A 19,587-nucleotide genomic window follows, 5' to 3' on the forward strand; every position below is an offset into this window, starting at 1 on the left:
TACCCCTGTCAACCTTTAAAGAAAATGACTTATTGTATGAACCTAAATGAAACAACTATTTGCTTTTTTTTGTCTTGGAGTTGTAAAAGCACCATTGAATTTATTCAGTTTAATTCAGTCAGCATTTCAGCATTATAGGCACCTACCTGGTGCGGCGGAGGGGAGGAGAGGGAGAGGGAAAGCAGAAGTGTGCCCCCTGCCCCCCAGGAGTATAACCCTTGCCAGTTGGCTGGGCAAATGGAATCTGATTCTAGTCATAAATGATACATTGATTATTCAAATCACAAAACTGTGTTACATATTCACGACAGCATTGATAATACTAAGGCACCTGATTCCCCTGGCACATTTCTGAAAGGGCTGAAGCCGCCTAGAAGCCCCTGTTCCTCATGTCGTGTTTAGCATCCCGTCACCTCAGATTCACTGGGGCGTCACCTTTCGGTCTTCTTTGTTGTTTGGGTTTTGGGGAAGTCCTCCCAAGGACCCTGATCAGGATGGGTCTCTTGCACATCTTGGTTGGTGTCCTCTCTCACTCTCACTTCCTCTGGAATTTCCCCAGAACTAGTTGTCAGAGGACTTGGAGGCCCGTGGTTGCTGATTCAGCCCTCTGGGATGATACAGGTCTGGGTCTGTGTGTGTGAGGACAGAAAACAGCCGAATGGCTGGGCCAGGTGCTCTGCTGGGTGATTGGAGACTTCCACAAAGAGAGGGCCAAGTGGCCCTGGCTATGATTCCAGGTTGTGGGTGGTTTTTTGTTTTTTGTTTTTTTTTTGACCCTTTCAGTTTCTCTGATGTTGACCACTAAATTGTTACAGTAGAGAAGCTGGACTCTTTGGGAGTGCTATTTTGTATTGCTTACTTTGTGTGAAAGCTGTTAATTCCAGGTAGAAAAGAAACACAAATTCGGTAACTTGTCCCCATTTAGCTAATGTGGAAAGTTCATATGGATTTGGTACTGAGGCCTTTCCAGTGAGAGAGACCTTCCATCTGGGGCCTTGGAGCTTCCAGTAGCTCTCATAGGTCTCACGTCTTCTGTAACATAATCAGTATGTATCAGAAATGTTGCTCAGGAGAACTGATTTTTGTCTGAAGAAATTTTGTTCTTATAAGCAACAGACGTGCTTTATCTTTAAAAAAAAAAAACAAAAACAAAAAACAAAAAACAAAACCAAAAAACCCCCAAAACCTTGTCGCACATTATTTTCTGACAAAAGCCTTGAGTCTTCATTTTATCTTCTAGATTAAATCTTTCAGAGAACTTATGTATTCATAATCAATTAGGCTAACAATTATCCATAAAAATGAAACTGTATCTATTCATTATGTGTCTTTCTAAAACCAAACCTAAAGAGTTCTTTTAAATGCCACATTTGTATCTTGAAAAAAGGATATCATTTATGTGCTTCCCCCCCCCCCCCCCTTGGCCCTCTGCTCTTTGACAGACCGTTTTGCTGTGATTGGTAGCATTTTCCTCTCAGATTCATTTTCAAATGTTAATCATTAGTCATTCCTCATGACCTCTCCACGAAGCTGCACAGAACATAGGGCTCTTAGGGGTTGCGTATTCCAACAATAGTGGATAGGGTCTCTGAAGGTCACCAGTGACCTGGGGTCACATCCCTGGGTCAACGAAAGATGAAAAGTTAGGCTAGTGGTCACAGACCCCAGGTCCTGGGAAAGGTAGGCCTCTCTAGGTCATGGAAACTGAGAAGGAGGGAGACAGGCCTCGCAGGTTCCCAGAAACCCCTTTGATTTGCTGCCCATTCCACATGATGTTTAGTAATAAACAGAGTTCAATGACCAGTCTAGACAAACAAATCATGGCCCTGGCAAACCCCTGTGTTCTGATGACATGTTATGTCTCTGCAATGCGAGCGGAAGCAGCCAGCTTTGAAACAGAGGCCGCGCCTTTGTGAGCTAACAGCAAAGAGAGAGGCTGAGAGGGATTCAGACAACAGACCGAGCTCCGGCCAAATTAGAAGGTATGCCCCGCTTTGTGGTTTGTGAGTTTCCTGCTCCGTCTTCCTCCAGGCATTAGGAAGCTGCCCTGAACTTGAGTGAAATGTGAGAGGTTTTAATATTAATATTTCTGAAGCCCTCAGGGTTGACTCAGCCACCTGCTTCCCCCATAGCAGCTGTCCTGCACAGTTTTCACTGGAGAGACACCATCTTCCCCTTTAACAAAGTATTTCATCAAAGTTGGATTTTAATTGAGTCAGGAAGCCTTCCAAGACACTTCATTTTCATGTCGCCTGGCTAGCTCTAGCTGTCATTCGCAGGTGAAGTGAAATCTCAGAACTTCCTCATTTAATGTGTTCTTTCTTCCTCCACCTTGTCGATGAAAGCATGGCACCAGACCTTGGCAAGTTCGTGTGTTAACAGCATATAGCAAACAGTGAAATCTCCTTTCTGTTGGGATTGAGATAGGAAAGATGCTAAGAAAGGACTGAGCTCTCTGAATTCTCTGTAAAATAATCCCGGGTGAAAACAGCGTGGTTTTTTTTTTTTTTAATTTGAACATGTGTTTTTCATAAATACAGTCCAGGATGATAAACTGTGTATATATACAACAAAGAACGCTTAGAAAATGTGGTTGGTAGTATTCTTCTGTGAATGTATTTGGGCTGTTTTCATTTAGAAATAATTCATTTTCAGTATTTATCAGGGGAGTTTCTTTTACAATTATTTAAATACATTTTTTCTTTGCCTGCATGGAATTGTTTACTCAGTGTTAATGGTTCTTCACAAATATTTACTAAATCACTCTGTAAACTGTTCTCCAAATTAGCCCAGAAGGTTCAAGACTCTGCCTAACTCCCTTCTTTTAGTCTCCAGCCTTTTAAGGTAATCTCTCCACTGGTATCTGTGCAATTAACTGAGAGCATTTTAATAACAGGGAATAATAATTGCTGTTTGCCTATCACTGAGAGGAATTTCCCCCCATACATTTATTTTGAGGGAGACTAGATCGTCAAGTAGCACATGATGATGCTGATAAAGACTTTAATTACTGCAGGAGAGATTTTGGTAGATGGGGAGCAAGAATTGCAATACTTAATTCTCCACAAAATATGAGCAAAAAATAAGAGTCTTAAATCCCTACAAGTGCTGCAAAAGTAGGAACTTCCAGAAAGGTGTGATGGTCATAAATCTATAAAATATATTCACGTGTACGTCAAAGTATGCAGAGATGAACAAATGATCAGGGAATGAAAACAAAAGCTGATGTTTTTGCCACTCTTTTTAGGGAAAGGGTTTCATCACAAACATAAAGTAATTTCTCTACAGTCTAACCTGGGTGAAAGAAAGTGTTTTCATTCCCACTACCTGACCTTAGTAGAATGTTACTTTCATATGTATTTTTTTCTTACATGGCCAGTTCTATAAATTTCATTTTTATTGCAACATGAAAGAATTATATCTCATCCTACCTTAACATTTACCCTGGTCTAAATTTGAACTTACAAATTTTCAATAAAGTAATGCCTTTGTTAATTAGATTTCAGGGATCAAGAACTGTATTAAATAGACTGGATTAATATGCATGTATAAATGTACTTGGGATACCAGGTCTGCAATTCATAGAATGGAAACAAAGCAGCCATTTCTCAGCTACTGCAGAGGTTCACCAGGTCAAGCTACTTGAAATTCAAGGGGATCTTTGTCATCCTTCATCTGAGAAAGCACATGTGACTCAGTTAGCTTAAGAAGTTAAAGCTAGAATGAGACAGAAATTCACCTGTCTCATCACATTAGTTTATTTTTGCATTCATTCAACAAATGAGGACCTACTAGGTGCCACCCCTCCCTGCTAGGTGTTAGGATTTTACAGATTTTCCCTTGCCATCCGAAAGTAGTGTTCCCATGAAACTTTTCATGAGCCAAAGTGGTATAAAGTGAGGAAGCCATTCTCATTAATTTATATGGAAAACTTTCTGAGTGTGCCCAGAGCCCCCCAAAAACCTCGCTTAGGCTTTTTTGGTACCATAGGACCCATCTTGCTAACAGATGCACAAAATAAATTGGGATAAAGCACAGGTATTGACAGACACAGGTCAAAGTTCTGGCAGCTCGATGCTGAGTGTGGCTCCCCAGCAAGGAGCCCGGGGATGCTGCTCTTGCTTCCTAGGTCTCGCACTGCCTCTACACGGACTCATTGCAAAACAAATGCTAGATGCTATTTGCGATTTTCACCTTTCTCATAAAAGCAAAAATCCTCGTCTGATTTCTTTTGCTTAGTGCAAACTGGTCCTCTTTCATAAAAGCAATGTGATGTAACTTGAACTTTGAAAAAGTGGTGAGCAAAGGCAGATCAGCTCCTGCTCTCATGAGGTGGAAGCTGGGGAGAACTGACATGATCAGATCAGCACTTTGAAATGCTCAGCTCATTTATTTTGAAATTTTAAAGATAATTCTAATATTCAAGTAAACTGCTGGAACATAACCTTAGATAGCCTCGAAAATTTCAAAGGTGACACGCATTCACTGATGGGACTATAGCTTAAATTACCAAGAAGATTTCTAGTACTACTATATTTCTATTATTTTGTGTGGGAGAAGTTTAAAAGGATACCATAGTTATTAGGTGGCAATATCTGTGCTCACTGCCCTCTCCCTGCACCCCCCCCCCCCCCCGCCCGTTTCTGGATTTATTTTGCTTTGGTGAAGGCTAAACTTTCTGCTAGGTAAATTTTTAAAAAAATTTAAATGCAATTAATTAACATGCAGTGTATTATTAGAATTTAGTAGTTCATCAGTTATATATAGCACCCACGGCTCATTACATCACATGCCCTCCTTAATGCCCATCACCCAGTTACCCCATCCCTCCACCCCACCCCCCCAGCAACACTTAGTTTCCTATGATTAAGAATCTCTTAAGGTTTGTCTCCCTTTCAGATTTCATTTTGTTTTATTTTCCCCTCTCTTCTCCTATGATCCTCTGTTTTGTTTTTTAAATTCCACATATCAGTGAGATCATATGTAATTGTCTTTTTCTTATTGACTTACTTCATTTTTCTGTTAGCTTAGTAGTTATGTAATGGGTAAAAATTCACAGTCAGACTTAACCTCTGCCACTACATCCTATTCTCCTTGGGCCCAGAAAATTCAATCTTGCCAATTCAAGGGAAATAGTCTAGTTAGCCATGACTCAGTCATTTCCTGCCTAGATCCAGTCATGTGCAGGGTTCTGCCCCCCTTCCCTGGCTCTGGGGTCAGCATCTGAGTTCACTCATGGGAGATGCTGGCAGACTTTGCAAAATGGGTTGAGGGAAATCCTCTGGCTCTGAGTGGCACTCTATGAGATGTCATTGGCCTTATGGTTTGTTGTTGCTGTTGTTTAAAGATTTTATTTATTTGGGAGAGAGAGCATGAGTGGGGAGGGGCCTAGGGAGAGGAAGAGAGAAAGAATCTGAAGCAGAATCCACATTGAGCAAAGAGCCCCCATGGGCTCAATCCCACCACCCTGAGACCATGATCTGAGCTGAAACCAAGAGTCAGACACTTAACCACTGGGCCACCTAGGAGCCCTGGCCTGGTGTTGTTTAAAGGCCATTGGCCTCAGTTCCTCCTAGATTCTGCAGTTATGTCCACGGGCTTCTTCCTGTCAGCCCTCTACCTCCAACACCCCCAACACCACTCCATACTCTGCCTCTGCCGTGGTTCAACCAGGAGATCACTTCTGGTACGTTGGCCCTTCCTCTGCTTGGCCAGAGGGTGGGACTCCTTACAGACACAACACTGGCTCAGCTTTAACCCCTGGGGCATTGGCCAATGAATTGCCTTCAGAAAAACTTGCTGTACTGGGATTTCAAGCAGACTTCTCTACTCTGGAACCCCTTCAGAGTATTTAGGCACATGGACATGGCTTTCAGGCAGAGCTTGGAGCAGGTGTGAGGCAGAACGTGTGGGTGGGGCTTGGGGGCGGGGCTTGAAGAAGGCCTGGGACAGGTGTGGGATAGGGCAGAATAGACTAGCAATGAACACTAGTGTCCCCCCATTTGTCAACACTCCACTCCCACCAAGATTTTTTAATCTCTTCCCTTTCCAGTGGTGAGAAAGTTTTTCCTCCCCCAAACTGTTATTATGGATAAACTTTATATATAGGTTACACAGAACTCTAGTACTTGATTTTTTAAAAAAGATTTTATTTATTTATTTAGAGAGGGGGAGGGGCAGAGGGAGAGGGAGAGAAAGAAGAGAATATCAAGGAGACTCTGTCTTAAGTGCGGCATCCCACGCGGTGGTGATCTCACCACCCTGAAATCATGACCTGAGTTGAAAATAAGAGTCAGTTGCTCAACCAACTGAGCTATGTAGGCACCCTGATATATATATATATTTCTATATAGATATATATAGATATATATTCTATATAGATATAGATATATCTATATAGATATATATTCTATATAGATATATATATATCTATATAGAAATATATAAATAAGAGAGAGAGGCTGGGGGAGAGGGAGAGGAACTGAGAATTGGAGGCTTAACCAACTGAGCTACCCAGGTGCCTCTCTAGCACTTGATATTTAAAACCAAGTTTTTGAACCTCAGAAAATCTTTTATCTTTTCAAAAGCCTGGTTTCTGCAAATCAGAAGGGTCTTAGTTTTTAAGACTAGTCTCCACTAGAAGTTTAAAAATTGATATTAAAAAATTAAATTTAGAAATGTGGTTGCCTTATTCTCACTGGATTTTGACCTCTCATGAGGTGGTAAATCTCAGTGTCAAATTCTGTTTTTTGTTTTTGTTTTGTTTAAGTTTATTTATTTATTTATTTTTAGTAATCTCTATACCAGTGTGGGGCTTGAACTCATGACCCTGAGATCAAGAGTCACTTACTCTTCCAACTGAGCCAGCCAGGTGCACTTCAAATTCGGCTTTAATGGAGGAAAAATGGGGGGGGGGGCAGGTAGAGAAGGTTGTAAGGGCAGGAAAATGAAAGATGTATTGATTGGAAGAATTTACTGAGAACAAAACCCCTTTAGAAAATGTTTCAAAAATGTCATCCCTGTGTACTTAAGAATTGGAGCTACCAAGCAGTACCTCAGGTTTTCTTTATTCAGGGCAGAGCGTACGCTTCAAAACCTCAGTGGTGTGCCATTTTTCTTTTTGCTTACAACTTTCTTAGCAAGGTCTTTATTGAGGCCAGTTCTGTATCTGCCCCGAATTTATGACCCAATTTGTGCTGAACGCTATTTTTGTTTCTGCTTTCTATGCCTTCATGGTAGTGTTTAAATTTGCTAAGTGTGAAATCTCACCCCAAAGCCTTTTCTTGAAAGTGATTCCAAACATCGAGGAGTGGATGATTGAAGCTGCTCTCCAAAAATCATTACACAAAATGTGACATGAAATGAGACTTGAACTGTCAGTCACAAAGGTTGGGAACACAATGCTGGGATGTGTTTGTGAGAATGCAATTGCTTATGCAAATGATAGTATCAGATCACCACTGGGAGTCAAATAGAACTGTACTTCAGGCCACTAGAGGAGCTAACAACTTCATTGTAAGGAAATACTAAATAGTAATATAGGTCTGCAACATGCTCAGTACATAGAAGGTGTTGAAAAGTATAGACTGAAGGGCTCCTGGGTGACTCAGTTGGTTCAGCGTCTGCCTTCAGCTCAGGGCGTGATGCCTCAGTCCTGGGATCGAGGCCTACATGGGTCTCCCTGCTTAGCAGGGAGTCTGTTTCTCTGTCTCCCTCTGCCGTTCCCCCGCTTGTGTGCTGGAGTGCGCACACTTGCACATCTCTCAAACAAATAAATAAAATCTTAAAAATAGAAAGTATAGATTGGCTGTTTAGCCTTTCGGAGGCCAATCAGCAAAGCCTTGTGAGACAAGCTGAACTGCCCTATCGTCCCTCCATTTCATTTTCCTGGGGAGAAACTGGAAGCACATTGACTCTTCAGCATAAGGAAGGAGATGGGGCTTTAGTTCTTGTTCTGTGAGACTGGGTGTCACTAGATCTCTAGTGACTAGAGAATTTTTTATTGATTATTAGAAAGTCTGGCTCACCCCATGGTGTGGGATCAAGGTTTAATGATATCTCCAAGGAGACTACAGGGCCCTTTACCACTTAGATCCATCAAGGTGGGAGAATGACAAAGTATAAAACCAGGTAAGGTCAGGGGCTGCCCTCCTTGCTGCCTCTTTCATGGAGAAACAGTGTAGTAGAATAAAGAGCCCTGAATTCAAATCCTACCTCTGTTGTTTCCTAACCAACCCTGAAGAACTAACTTAACCTCCTTGAACGTCAATAGACAGACCTGATTAAAGGTAGGCTTGTGAAGATAAGGAGGATTAATAGGACAAGTACCCATGAATCAAAGTTACAGTTTGTGTTTTAAATGTTTTTAAGAAATTTTTAAGATTTTATTTATTTGAGAGAGGCCCAAGGAGGGATGGCAGTGGGGGGAGGGGCAGAGGAAGAGGGAGAAGCAGGCTCCCCAGTGAACAGGGAGCCTCATATCTGTTGTGGGGCTTGATCCTAAGACCCTGGGACCATAACCCAAGCCAAAGGCAGATGCTTAACTGACTGAGCCACCTAGGCGTCCCAAGTTTGTATTTCAAATAATGTGTTGTTGTTGTTTTTTTACATTTTCTAAATATATAACGTAATATGATCATATTGAATATGTTCTTTCCAACTACAAGCCCTCTCCCATATTTGTGAGGTACCATATTCCATTGATAGTCACTGAATTGGGCTTTTTAAATTGACCCTTGTGCTCATCTGGAACATACACTGCAGAATATTATAACATAATCAATGGGAATGTCATTACCATTCATTATCCCTAAAAGCATTTATGAGACAGCTGTATGCTTGGGGCACTGTCTAGATGGATCGACAGCCCTTGATTTCTGGCACCTTGCAAGCCAAGATGGTTCTACAATCATCAGGCTTGGAGGCTTGAAAATGGAAAGACCGGCAAGATTGGGTCACAATAATGGCATTTTCAGAGCAAAAAGAAAGACTACTTGGGGTCATATGGCATGCAGTGAGTAACGCAGAGGGACCTAAATTTGTTGTGAAGATGGAAGAGGTCAGTTAGTCTGAAAAAGCTCAAAGTTAGAGACTGGGTTTTGAGAGCTGCTTCAGAGAAAGAAAGGATGCAGAGGGCATTGGTCCAGCCAGTTAGGAATAAATCCAGCTTGGGGCACAATGACCAGGTGAATCATGTGATTTCAAAGACTAGGAGAGCTATGGGGATCTTCTGATCGTACCAGTGAAGGAGATATTCTATACCTATTGTGTCCTGGCCTAGGGCTACAAGAAAAATTTCTGCTTTCCAGGAGCTACTCCTCTAGGATATAGTATGTCAGTATAAATGCAGGACAGTGTGTTGTGGGTATTTGGGAGGAAGTGACTAGAGCAAGTAAGGGAGGGGCTCTTGCTTGGGGAAAGCTTCACAGAGATCATGACATTCTCCAGATGAGGAAATTGAGGCCCAGGGAGAAAAAAACAAATTGTTCAAGAACACACAACAGAGAAGTAACAGAGTTGAGATTATAACCCAAACACCCTGTCTTGAGCTATGACTCATTCCTGGCCATTTTCCTAAGAGCTGTTTCTCTGCCTGAGGAAAGTGAGGAATCACGTGAGGCTGAAGGCATTGCAGAACAGAAAGGGAACTGATCTTGGGTCTCCTGATAAAAAACTTTGAGACTGAGGCTTGGTTTACCATGCAAAAACCTGTATCTGAGGGCTCCCTAAGGTGAAGCTGAGAATGAAGACCACACAGTGAAGAGTTGAGATTTCAAACGCTGATGACATTCTTTTGACCTCTAAATTTCTACCCATGGGCCTTTGCTTCATCCAGTTTGAGTTACGACATGTGACTCAAGAATCTTCCACTGATGCAAGTAAGCCACTACTTTGACAGTGGCTCTTCCTGTCTGTACTGTGGGCTTACTGAAAGCACACTGTGGTGCGTTAGCAGGACCCCCGTGAAGAATGGAGGTGTAGAGATGGGAAAGAATGCTTGGCAAGATGTTGAGGCATGGGAGAGGTGGAAGAATTTGATGGATAACTGGGTGGATAGATGAAAGGATGAATCTCCTCTCACTGGAAGGCTCTCAGGTTTATGGTTGCTGGTGAGGTACAGGGTGATGAAGCCGACATTTTGGGGAGACTGGAGAAGCTCTCTCATTTCCTGTCTCATCTTTCTCTTCCCAGCCATATTTAACTTGAGTGGCTCTTTCTGGATCCATGGATTGATGAAAAACTTGGAGTGCTCAAAGCTGTGGGGACAAAAGCAGTCATTTGAATGTGGTTTTTGAGGACTTGCAGGCTACCAGGAGTAGCTTTAAAACCTTTCCCTTCAGGGCATTTTGAAAAGACTGTTTCACTGACACAGGAAAATATCGACCCTATAGATTTTGGGTTTCATGTTCAAATCGTATGGCAGCCAAAGATTAAGAGAGTGAATCAGCTGGGGTTAGGCTGCTCATAAACACTAGTCATGTTATTAGATGATGAGATGAAGATTTTAAAAAGATTTCAACTCAGTTTCCTTCATTTATGATATTCTCATTGAATAAGTGTGACCATAAGAAAGCAGCTTGAGACAATGTTGAAAACATAAGGGAAGAGAAGGAAGAAACAAGGATATCTGAGACTGATTGTAGTTAACTTAATATGTGTAATTTGGGATTCTAGTCAAAGAGATTCACAGCCCATTGGGTCCCCTCACATTTTCTTAATACACTTATATAATCTGATTTCCTAGTTTCAGAATGGGAAACTGAGTGAAAGGTTTAGAGAAGCTGGGATGTGGCTGAGTGTCATCTGACTGTCCCACTGACAGCTGGAAAAAAGAACCCATGTGACTCTCAAGGCACAGGTTGGGAATGAAATAGTTGACAGAGTGAGGAACACGGTTTTAGAAGGTGGCCTCATTAGTTGTCCCAGTAGGAAAAAATTTGCTCTGGTGATTTTTTAAAAAAGACTTAAGATGTTTTATTTGTTTAGTATCACAAATACTAAACAATTCACTAATTTCAGTATTCTTATTATCTCATTTCCTGGGTGACCTAACAACAGAGTGTGAGTAAGCAGAACAGGATGGCATTTCTAAGAAAAGCATTGTTCATGTCTCAAAGAGGAGAGCTTTAGGGAAAGGAACTCCTGGAACCACTTTCTTGAGACCATAACCCTGTTCAGTTGGAGAGAGAAGTCAAAAAGTCTGTAAGTCAGGGCACTTCTCTTGTTTAGTCTAAGAGAAACTGAATTTCCAGTTTTGCCAGTGTGCTAATGACGTGGGAAGGGAAGAGTGAGGAATTCCAGCACCAGTGAGCTGCTGCTTTGGACCTGGGTAGGAAATTCCATTATATTGACGAACTTTGGAACAAGGGACTCCTGAATAATGAAACTGGCATTCTCTTTTCTATTATTGTGAGCTACATGAAAGTGAAGGCAGGAAAGGAAAGGCAAATGGTCAAAACTGAAAAGATAGCAACCTCAGGAATGAGCAGGGGAAGGCAAAATAAAACAGCAGTGAGGTGCCTTTCCGTGTCCACCAGATGGACAAACATCAAAAGACCTGCTGAAACCAAGTATGCTCAAGGATGGAAGAAAACAGAAACTCATACTCGTTGTTGGTGGATGGTAGGTTTTGTGTTGTTACTTTGTAGAGCAAATTGGTAATTCCCAGTAAAATTGGGAGATGCCTCTCCTCTGTGAATCAGTTATTTCACTTCTAAGTATGTCTTCTAAGACTCGCTCATAAATGCTCAAGGAACATTGTAACAGCAAAAGAAGTAGAAATATCCAACCCTCTACTGGCGAGAGTGGCGGATTGACCAATTGCCGCCCCACCCAGACCCCTGGCGAAAATCCACCTACCTGTCTGTTTCTGCTTAGTTTACAATTTTAGAAGCTTAAAAATATTTGTGACACATAATGTTTCATATCATATAAAAATTTTATGAAATTCGAATGTTAGTGTCCATGGTAAAGTTATAGTGGAACAAAGCCCTGCTCGTTCATGGAGGCATTGTACTGTGGGGCCGCTACGTGACTCTGACATTCACTGAAGTTGGAGGAACACTGAACAAAAGGAATGAATAGGTTGTGGGGGACTCAGATAATGGAATAATGTACGGTAATTATGAACAATGAATTAGAGCTACATATTAACATGGCAAAATCTTTTTTTTTAATTTATTTTTTTTTAACATGGCAAAATCTTAAAGGAAAAAAATCCCCACAAAAGGACATGTATAATATGATACTCCCTGGCACATTAAAATATAGTAAATGTGGTTTATACATCCATAGATAAGTGGCAAAAGTTCTACAACATGCATTTAATTAATAATATTAATTATGGAATGGTGGTTACCTCTAAAAAAGGGGGGGAGAAAGGAGGAGGGTTATATTTTAGCCGTATTTATATTTTATTCCTTAAAAACAGAGAATCCTGAATTAAATATGACAAATCTTTTTTTTAATATGACAAATCTTTTTTTTTTAAAAGATTTTATTTATTTATTTGACAGAGAGAGATCACAAGTAGATAGAGAGGCAGGCAGAGAGAGAGAGAGGGAAGCAGGCTCCCTGGTGAGCAGAGAGCCTGATGCGGGACTCGATCCCAGGACCCTGAGATCATGACCTGAGCCGAAGGCAGAGGCTTTAACCCACTGAGCCACCCAGGCGCCCTAAATATGACAAATCTTAATTCCATATGTGATGTGATAGTTTTTATATGCTTGAAAATTTAAAGCCATACTTTCTCATAAAACAATTAGGAATAAAGAGAATAATATTAAATAATTAGGTATTAAATGTGATCTGAGATAATAATATTCTGGTATTTTTCCTTTTACTACTCTTTTTCATCTATACTTGATAAAAAGACTTTTTGTTTTATGATATTTACAATTTTATATTCTTTTACTTCCTATTTATTATTGGCTCTTAGGAATTTTCCATGTCGTTATTCTAATTTGTATCATAACCACAATTACTCCATATATGTGACACTTTTTCTGAGATTTAAAAAAAAAATTATTTTAGAGAAAGAGAGAGTGTGTGTGCAAGCATGAACGGGGGAAGAACAGAGGAGGAGGGAGAGGGAGAGAGAGAATCTTTTGAGGAGACTCTGCACTGAGCACAGAGCCCAATGGGGGGGCTCAATCTTGTGACCCTGAGATTATAACCTGAGCTGAAACCAGGAGCTGGACACTCAACCCACTGAGCCACCCAGGTACCCCAACACTTCTTCTGATTTTTAACATATGTTTGCTATAAAAATTTGGAAAATAATGTATAAAGAAAATAAAAACGATCTGTTATCACAACATTCTGATGCAGTAATATTTTGTGTAATTCTTCCAGTCTTGATTGTTGTTTTGCATATTTAATTTTTTATTTAACTATGCACTGTGAGAATTTTGCTAGAATACTAGATTTGTATTCTACCACATGATTTTAAATGGCTCCATATTATTCTGTTACATATGGGTTAAGGGTGGGCAGCCTGGGTGGCTCAGTCATTAAGCATCTGCCTTTGGCTCAGGTCATGATCCCAGGGTGCTGGGATCAAGTCCCCAGGTCGGGGCTCCTTGCTCAGTGGGAAGCCTGCTTCTCCCTCTCCCACTCCCCCTGCTTGTGTTCTCTCTCTCACTGTCAAATAAATTAAAAAAATCTTTAAGAAAAACAAACAAAAAAGCGTACAAATTAAGGAATGCAAATGTTCATTTAGCCTGTCTTCCTTTCTTTCTCTCTGTCCACATTTGTTTGTATGAGATAGAAAACTGAATAATCTGTTGCTGATCTCTGTGGGGGCAGGGAGGGAGGAGAAGGTGCTGGGGAAGTTGCTGGAAAGTCTCCTGAGCTCTGAGGAGGGGGCAGGATGGGCGGTCAGTCTGGATTCTCACCCCCAGTGGGCTCTGAGTTGAAAGAGTTTGCTTATAATCTTTTGCCACTACCTCTGGACAGCTGGTGTGTGACGGGCTGATGGGCAGTGCAAACCTTTGTGGGGATAATGCACTGCATAGTTCTCACCTTCTGTATTAAGGAGACAAGCAATAAATGTTGGGTGCAAATGGAAAATACTCCAGCCACAAAGCCTTATATAAAAACAAATACTTTCGAGGTCATTTTACTCTAACTTGTTTGTTTTATGTAATTGAGTAGCCCAAGAACATGTCTTACTTTTCCTCATCTTATGTGGTGTGCTCTCTTTTAATGATTCTGAAATGTATGTTTGTTCATATTTTAACATCCCTGGAACCGAGATGGGTGTCACAATTCCTGGTGTCTTGATACCACTTTCAACTTTGTTCCCATCTTAACATTTGGGAAACCAGGATGTCACTTACGATCTGTGACTTCCTAGGTTCAATAGGATATTGTATTTTAAAGCTGTGGTTTTCAGTCTTGGCTACACATTAGAATCATCTGGAGCACTTTAAAACTATATAACAGATGCCTGGTCTTAACCGATGTTCTATTAAATTTGCTGGAGTGGGGGCTACATATCTGTATTAAAAAAGCTCCCCAGAGTTGGAACCATTGTCATAGACTCTAATGGAGTTAAAAATAATGTATCATTATTGCAATTGAAGACCAAGTTAGGGTGACTCTTAGAGTTTCTAGAAGAGTTGGTTTCCAACTTATAGAGAAGTTCAGTTAGGTATCCAAGTGTTAGAAGTATTGGAAAGAAGAATTGAAAGAATTGGTTTGGAATAGAAAGATGGATCCTGGTTCTAGCAATTTTTAGTTTTATGGCCTTAAGCAGATAAGTGAGCTTCTCCCAACCTTGGTTCCTTTGTAAAACAACAACATATCTACTTCCTAGGGTGGTTGTGAGGATTACTCAAGGTAATATACTAAAAAGCCTACCACATTCTAGGACTCATTATAACTACCTGTAAATGGAGGTTTTACTGCAAATAGTGTTAACTTAAATTGAAAGTAGATTTCTTGAGCCTGGATTAAAAAAATGGAGCTTTGTGTGATTTATTTAAACCTTTTGAATGAATTCCTAATGTTAGGGTCACCAACTTATTTAACACGGTAAAAATAGAAAGCAACAAAAGTTTAAAGGTCAATGTCAGCTTATTTTCTCATTTTTTGTAAAATAATTAATGGAATTGCATTGACAGGACTTATACTAACAAACTTAAATTTATATGTCCAGAACAACTCTAAAATCACCTAGCTACACTTGTAGAAAAGGGACCACTTTTCACGATAGCCAGTAATCACAAATGATAATGGGAAATGTGATAAATTCACTTGATAGTAGCAACACGGCCTGTATTTCCTGTGTGGGGCTTGGTAAATTGTGTGCTTTACATTGCATTAAGGTCAATTTCTATATGTATCATAACGATTTCCTGTATTTGTTGAAGAGATACATAACCGTGTAGACTTTTTCCACTATGCGAAAAAATATTTTCCAGCTACATTGCATTTCTGGAAATGGAATCAACCTTAACCACTGGCACCAAATATTTAGCAGTCTGGGCGCTGGCGGAGAGAAGGGAGGAGTTTTCACTGCTCTCAGATCACTTTTGCCACATGGTGGATATTATAACATGATATTTCTGTGCTCTGAATAGTTGAGCTTGTGGGGAAAGCTAGCATTGCCAGCGCTCAGTGTCAAACCCCAGCCTGGAATTATCGTGTCCACCAGGCCCTTTATCTTGAGTATATGGGGGAAGCTCTTTCCACGTAGAGCCAATGCTTGCTTGTGTGGATAACCCACTTCATGGAATATGCACAGAAATTTTGAGGCTGCGCCTGGATTCTGTTCCTCCCAACTGTCTTGCCACCCACTAGGATTCTCCAAACCATCTCCTTCATTCAGTTGGTGTGTGCTGAGGAACTCAGTTACGATGTCTGCATGTGAGCATTTATGGAAGGCCTATCATGTGCCAAACTTTTCATTAGATCCAATCTTTATACAACATTGTGACATAAGCGGTATCATCTTATTTTCCAGAGGGAACAAAGATTAAGAGTTCAAGAGACTTGTCTAAGGTCATACGCTCATTTCAAAACTGAGCATGGGTTCTAATTTAACTGCTGCTTTTGAAAACTTGAGCCATGGAAACTTCTCTATGAGCTTGAGGAATGTGAAATGATTTCTACCAAGTTAGCATGGGAGATTTTAAACCTATCTTCCCCCACCCCTTTTCTAAAAAAATAAACTCTATCCCCAGCATGGGGCTCAGACTCACAACCAGAGATCAAGAGTGGCATCCTCTCTCAACTGAGCAGCCAGGCACCCCCTAAACCAATCTTAGCACTGAGAGTACAAGAAAGTAAATAAAAATCAAGCTGTACCATTATATCATGTTATTCCGGGTTTAAAAAATAAAATCAGTTGAACAAAGATGGTTAGTACCTTTATTGCTAGATAATTATTCTTTGAGGGCTGATTATAAGTGTAGGTAATTTTTTCAATATATTTTTTGCTTGATGGAGAGGAATTTCCACATTCTTTCTAGATGATTCCTTTGTTAATATTGCTACCTAAAGCCTTGTTACCTTTGCTCTGTGTCCTACTGTACACCATTGTTTCCATAACAACGAGATAGACAGAGGAGGGGGTAGGAACTGGCTCTTGAGAGAATGAAAATACAATGGAAAGTTCCACCTGAAATAACAACATGCAAATCACTTCAGCATATGATAAACAACAAAGAAAGTGATGCTTTTTTGGGGAGACAGCTTATTTGGTTTTTGGAATGTGCTCAGTTTTCTGACAGCTTCTCTTTCTTGTGCTATCTTTCTTGCCTTATTTTTTCTTTTTGTGAGACCAAAATAAAATCATTATAAAACAAAAATTCAACCTGACATTGCATGTGATTCAATGGCAGATGCAGCAATTTGTGCTTCCAGAGATAGTTCTGGAGCAGAACATTTATAAAGGCTTTTAATTCTGAAATGAGTTTGACTCTTGATGAAGCCACCTTTGGTTGCCAGGATATAGCTGAAGTGTCAGATACTCCTCTGAAGTGAGATTTCCCCAGCCATTTTGCCATCAAAGACTACTGCTGTTACTTTTGCTTATGCCTTTCCAGAAGATTTTTAACATACTCAAATAATTCCAAGTATTTAATATTGAACTATATGGTCTTAAAGAAATAGAAGATTTCCTTTCTGGAATATTGAAAATAGCTTTCAAAATTGAGTTTCTCTAAAACAAAAATCACTGCTGAAATACTGTCTTGAGATGTCCAGAATAGAGTGGACAATAAGATATTTATTTTATATTAACAGAAATTGTGGGGCTCTTTTAAGTATCCCTTCCTTACCCAACACAAACCACACTATAAACACTGTTTCTATTTGAGGGAGTAAATAAAAATATGGAAATGATGTTCATATAAAATTGGGAGACATGTTTGTATCATTTCACTTGGAGGCCAGATAAAGTCATTCTCCACAGCTGTTTATTGCTATGATTTGCGGGTATTGCTCTTCAACAACTTTCCCTAGGTTTTCAAGCAATCAGGGATCATAGAGCACATTTTTAAAACGTTGGAAAGGTAGTGATTAAGCACTATAATGCCTCCTTTTATGCAGACATGTAGTGTACCCATCCCATGTCAGCTGAATGAATTCTCTCAAGCTACACCCTTCTCTTCGAGGATCTTCACACACACCTTCCCCTGGGTTCACGCCTGCATGGGGGATCCCCATTCATAAAGTCCAGTGCCTTCATTTCAAAGTTGTCCATTTACCTTTTGCTTTATTTCATTAAAAAATGAAGTCACTAGCTAGAACTCAAGGTGAGGTCCTCCGGCCACCTGCTTCAGAATAGCTTGTGCTATTAAAACCAAACCAAACCAAAACCAAATCCAGCCCCAAATCCAGACCTACTGATCCATTGATGGGGAGGAGATATATAATCTGAATTTTGAATAGGCTCCTCATTATTTATGTATTTTCTGATGCTCAATAAAGCCCTCCACTGAGGAAGATTCAGAGTAGGGGACTGTCCCTGGTGCTCAAAAATCTATCAAGTCATTGCATGCAGGAGAAACCTTAATACCTACTCTTCACTTGGTTCCTGTACCAACCCCTCCCTAGCCCCTGAACCTGACCCCAACATCTGCTTCCTCACCAGGCCCTAAACCCTTCAGTTTACTCCCGGTAGTATTTTCCTCATTTCTTTTACAAAAACAGATTAAGAATGATGTCATTTGCAGAATACAGATTAGGAATGAGTGGGGAAGTACAGCTGAAGTGAGGGGGTTGGAGAGTTGTGTATTTTTGTTCTAAGACCTCTGCACTCATAGGATGACCTTGATTCTTCCTGGGGGGTGCAGGGTGGAGGGGTAGGAGTACAGTAACCATGGATATTCCATGCAGGGTTTTATATGAAAACATTTTCATTTAATGAGATGGATAGTTACCTTGATGTGATTTGAGAGCAGCGTGGTTATCTAATGATTGGGGTCAAGACCAAATGAATCCCAGCTTGCATTTCCTGGAGGAAACCAAATTGCAGCTGAAGGAAAGTGACACAGAAACACTGATAGATATGTAGTGAACACTATTTGGCTTAAAAAAAAAAAGTATATATTCATCAATAATCCAGCAGTGGATAGTTTAGAGCTAGCTTAATTGAGCCTTTGATTTGTTTAGCCAACTGACATACCTGAGATAACATGAGAGGAGTAGAGAGTGTAACAGTAGAGAGAAAAATGTCCCATTTGGCCCTGGGAAGAAGTTCTAAACTGAGGCCTGTGTCTTAGAATCACAGGTGAGCTGTACATCTACAGAGTTCCTTATGGTTTAGAGATGTAGGAAAGTCACATGAGTTTGGTATGCAGATGTATGGTAGCCATCTTTATTTCCTTCAGGCTGGCCCTGGATGTCCTGGGCTTGGTGCCCAGCAGGAGACTGACTGAGTCACCATGCCCTCCTTGAGGTTTGAAAATTGATAAAAGTTCTATCTTCACTGCTGTGAGTTCCTAATCATCTTGAGTCAATGTTGAAATTTCTCTGGAAAATTCAGGTGTCTCATAAGTGTTGGATGGGGCAGCACTTTTCCCGGAGAGCACAGGGAGTATCAGGTTCTCTGCTAGACTATTTGTCATCTAGAAGAGATCACACCTTTTGGGAAGAGGAAACAACAGGGAAATCATTACTGGATAGAGGGGTCAGGAAAGGCTCAGGATGTAGGATTGCTAACCACCTGGTCTGGGGAGAAGCAGAAGTAATAGGAGGGCACTAGGATTCTGTAAATGGGGGAGGGCATGTGGAAAATGTAAATAAAAATGAGGGCAAAAATGATAGTAGTAGTCATCCTGTTATTTGCAAATAATTGATAGCACTTATAGCCACAAGCTCTTTTGATCCTCCAAGAGTACTCAAGATGGAGAGGTGGTCGTTACCCGCATTTTACGGATGAAGGTAATGAACCACAGAAAAGCTGTGATGTGCTCAAGCCCAGCTGGGGCTAAGACAGGTCTTTTGTCCCTTCTTCACTCTTCTATTTCTTTCATTCTATGACACTGACTAATAGACTAAGATTCACCCCATCTAACTCTGCCTACATCATGCTTTTTTGCCTACGGTCAGCCTGAGCAGGGAATAAGTGATCAATGA

General features: G+C 40.6%; 1 long non-coding RNA gene across 1 annotated transcript in view; it reads left to right on the forward strand.

The window, feature by feature from the left end:
• Window positions 1-1,891: 1,891 nt before the first annotated feature.
• Window positions 1,892-19,587, forward strand: part of LOC123938608 — a 132,256-nt gene continuing 114,560 nt past the window's right edge. Inside the window, exon 1 of the long non-coding RNA XR_006817749.1 lies at window positions 1,892-1,982. This is a non-coding gene — a long non-coding RNA (uncharacterized LOC123938608). The remainder of the gene's footprint in view (window positions 1,983-19,587) is intronic.

This window comes from Meles meles, chromosome 3 (assembly GCF_922984935.1).
Source record: "Meles meles chromosome 3, mMelMel3.1 paternal haplotype, whole genome shotgun sequence".
Classification (NCBI taxonomy): domain Eukaryota; kingdom Metazoa; phylum Chordata; class Mammalia; order Carnivora; family Mustelidae; genus Meles; species Meles meles.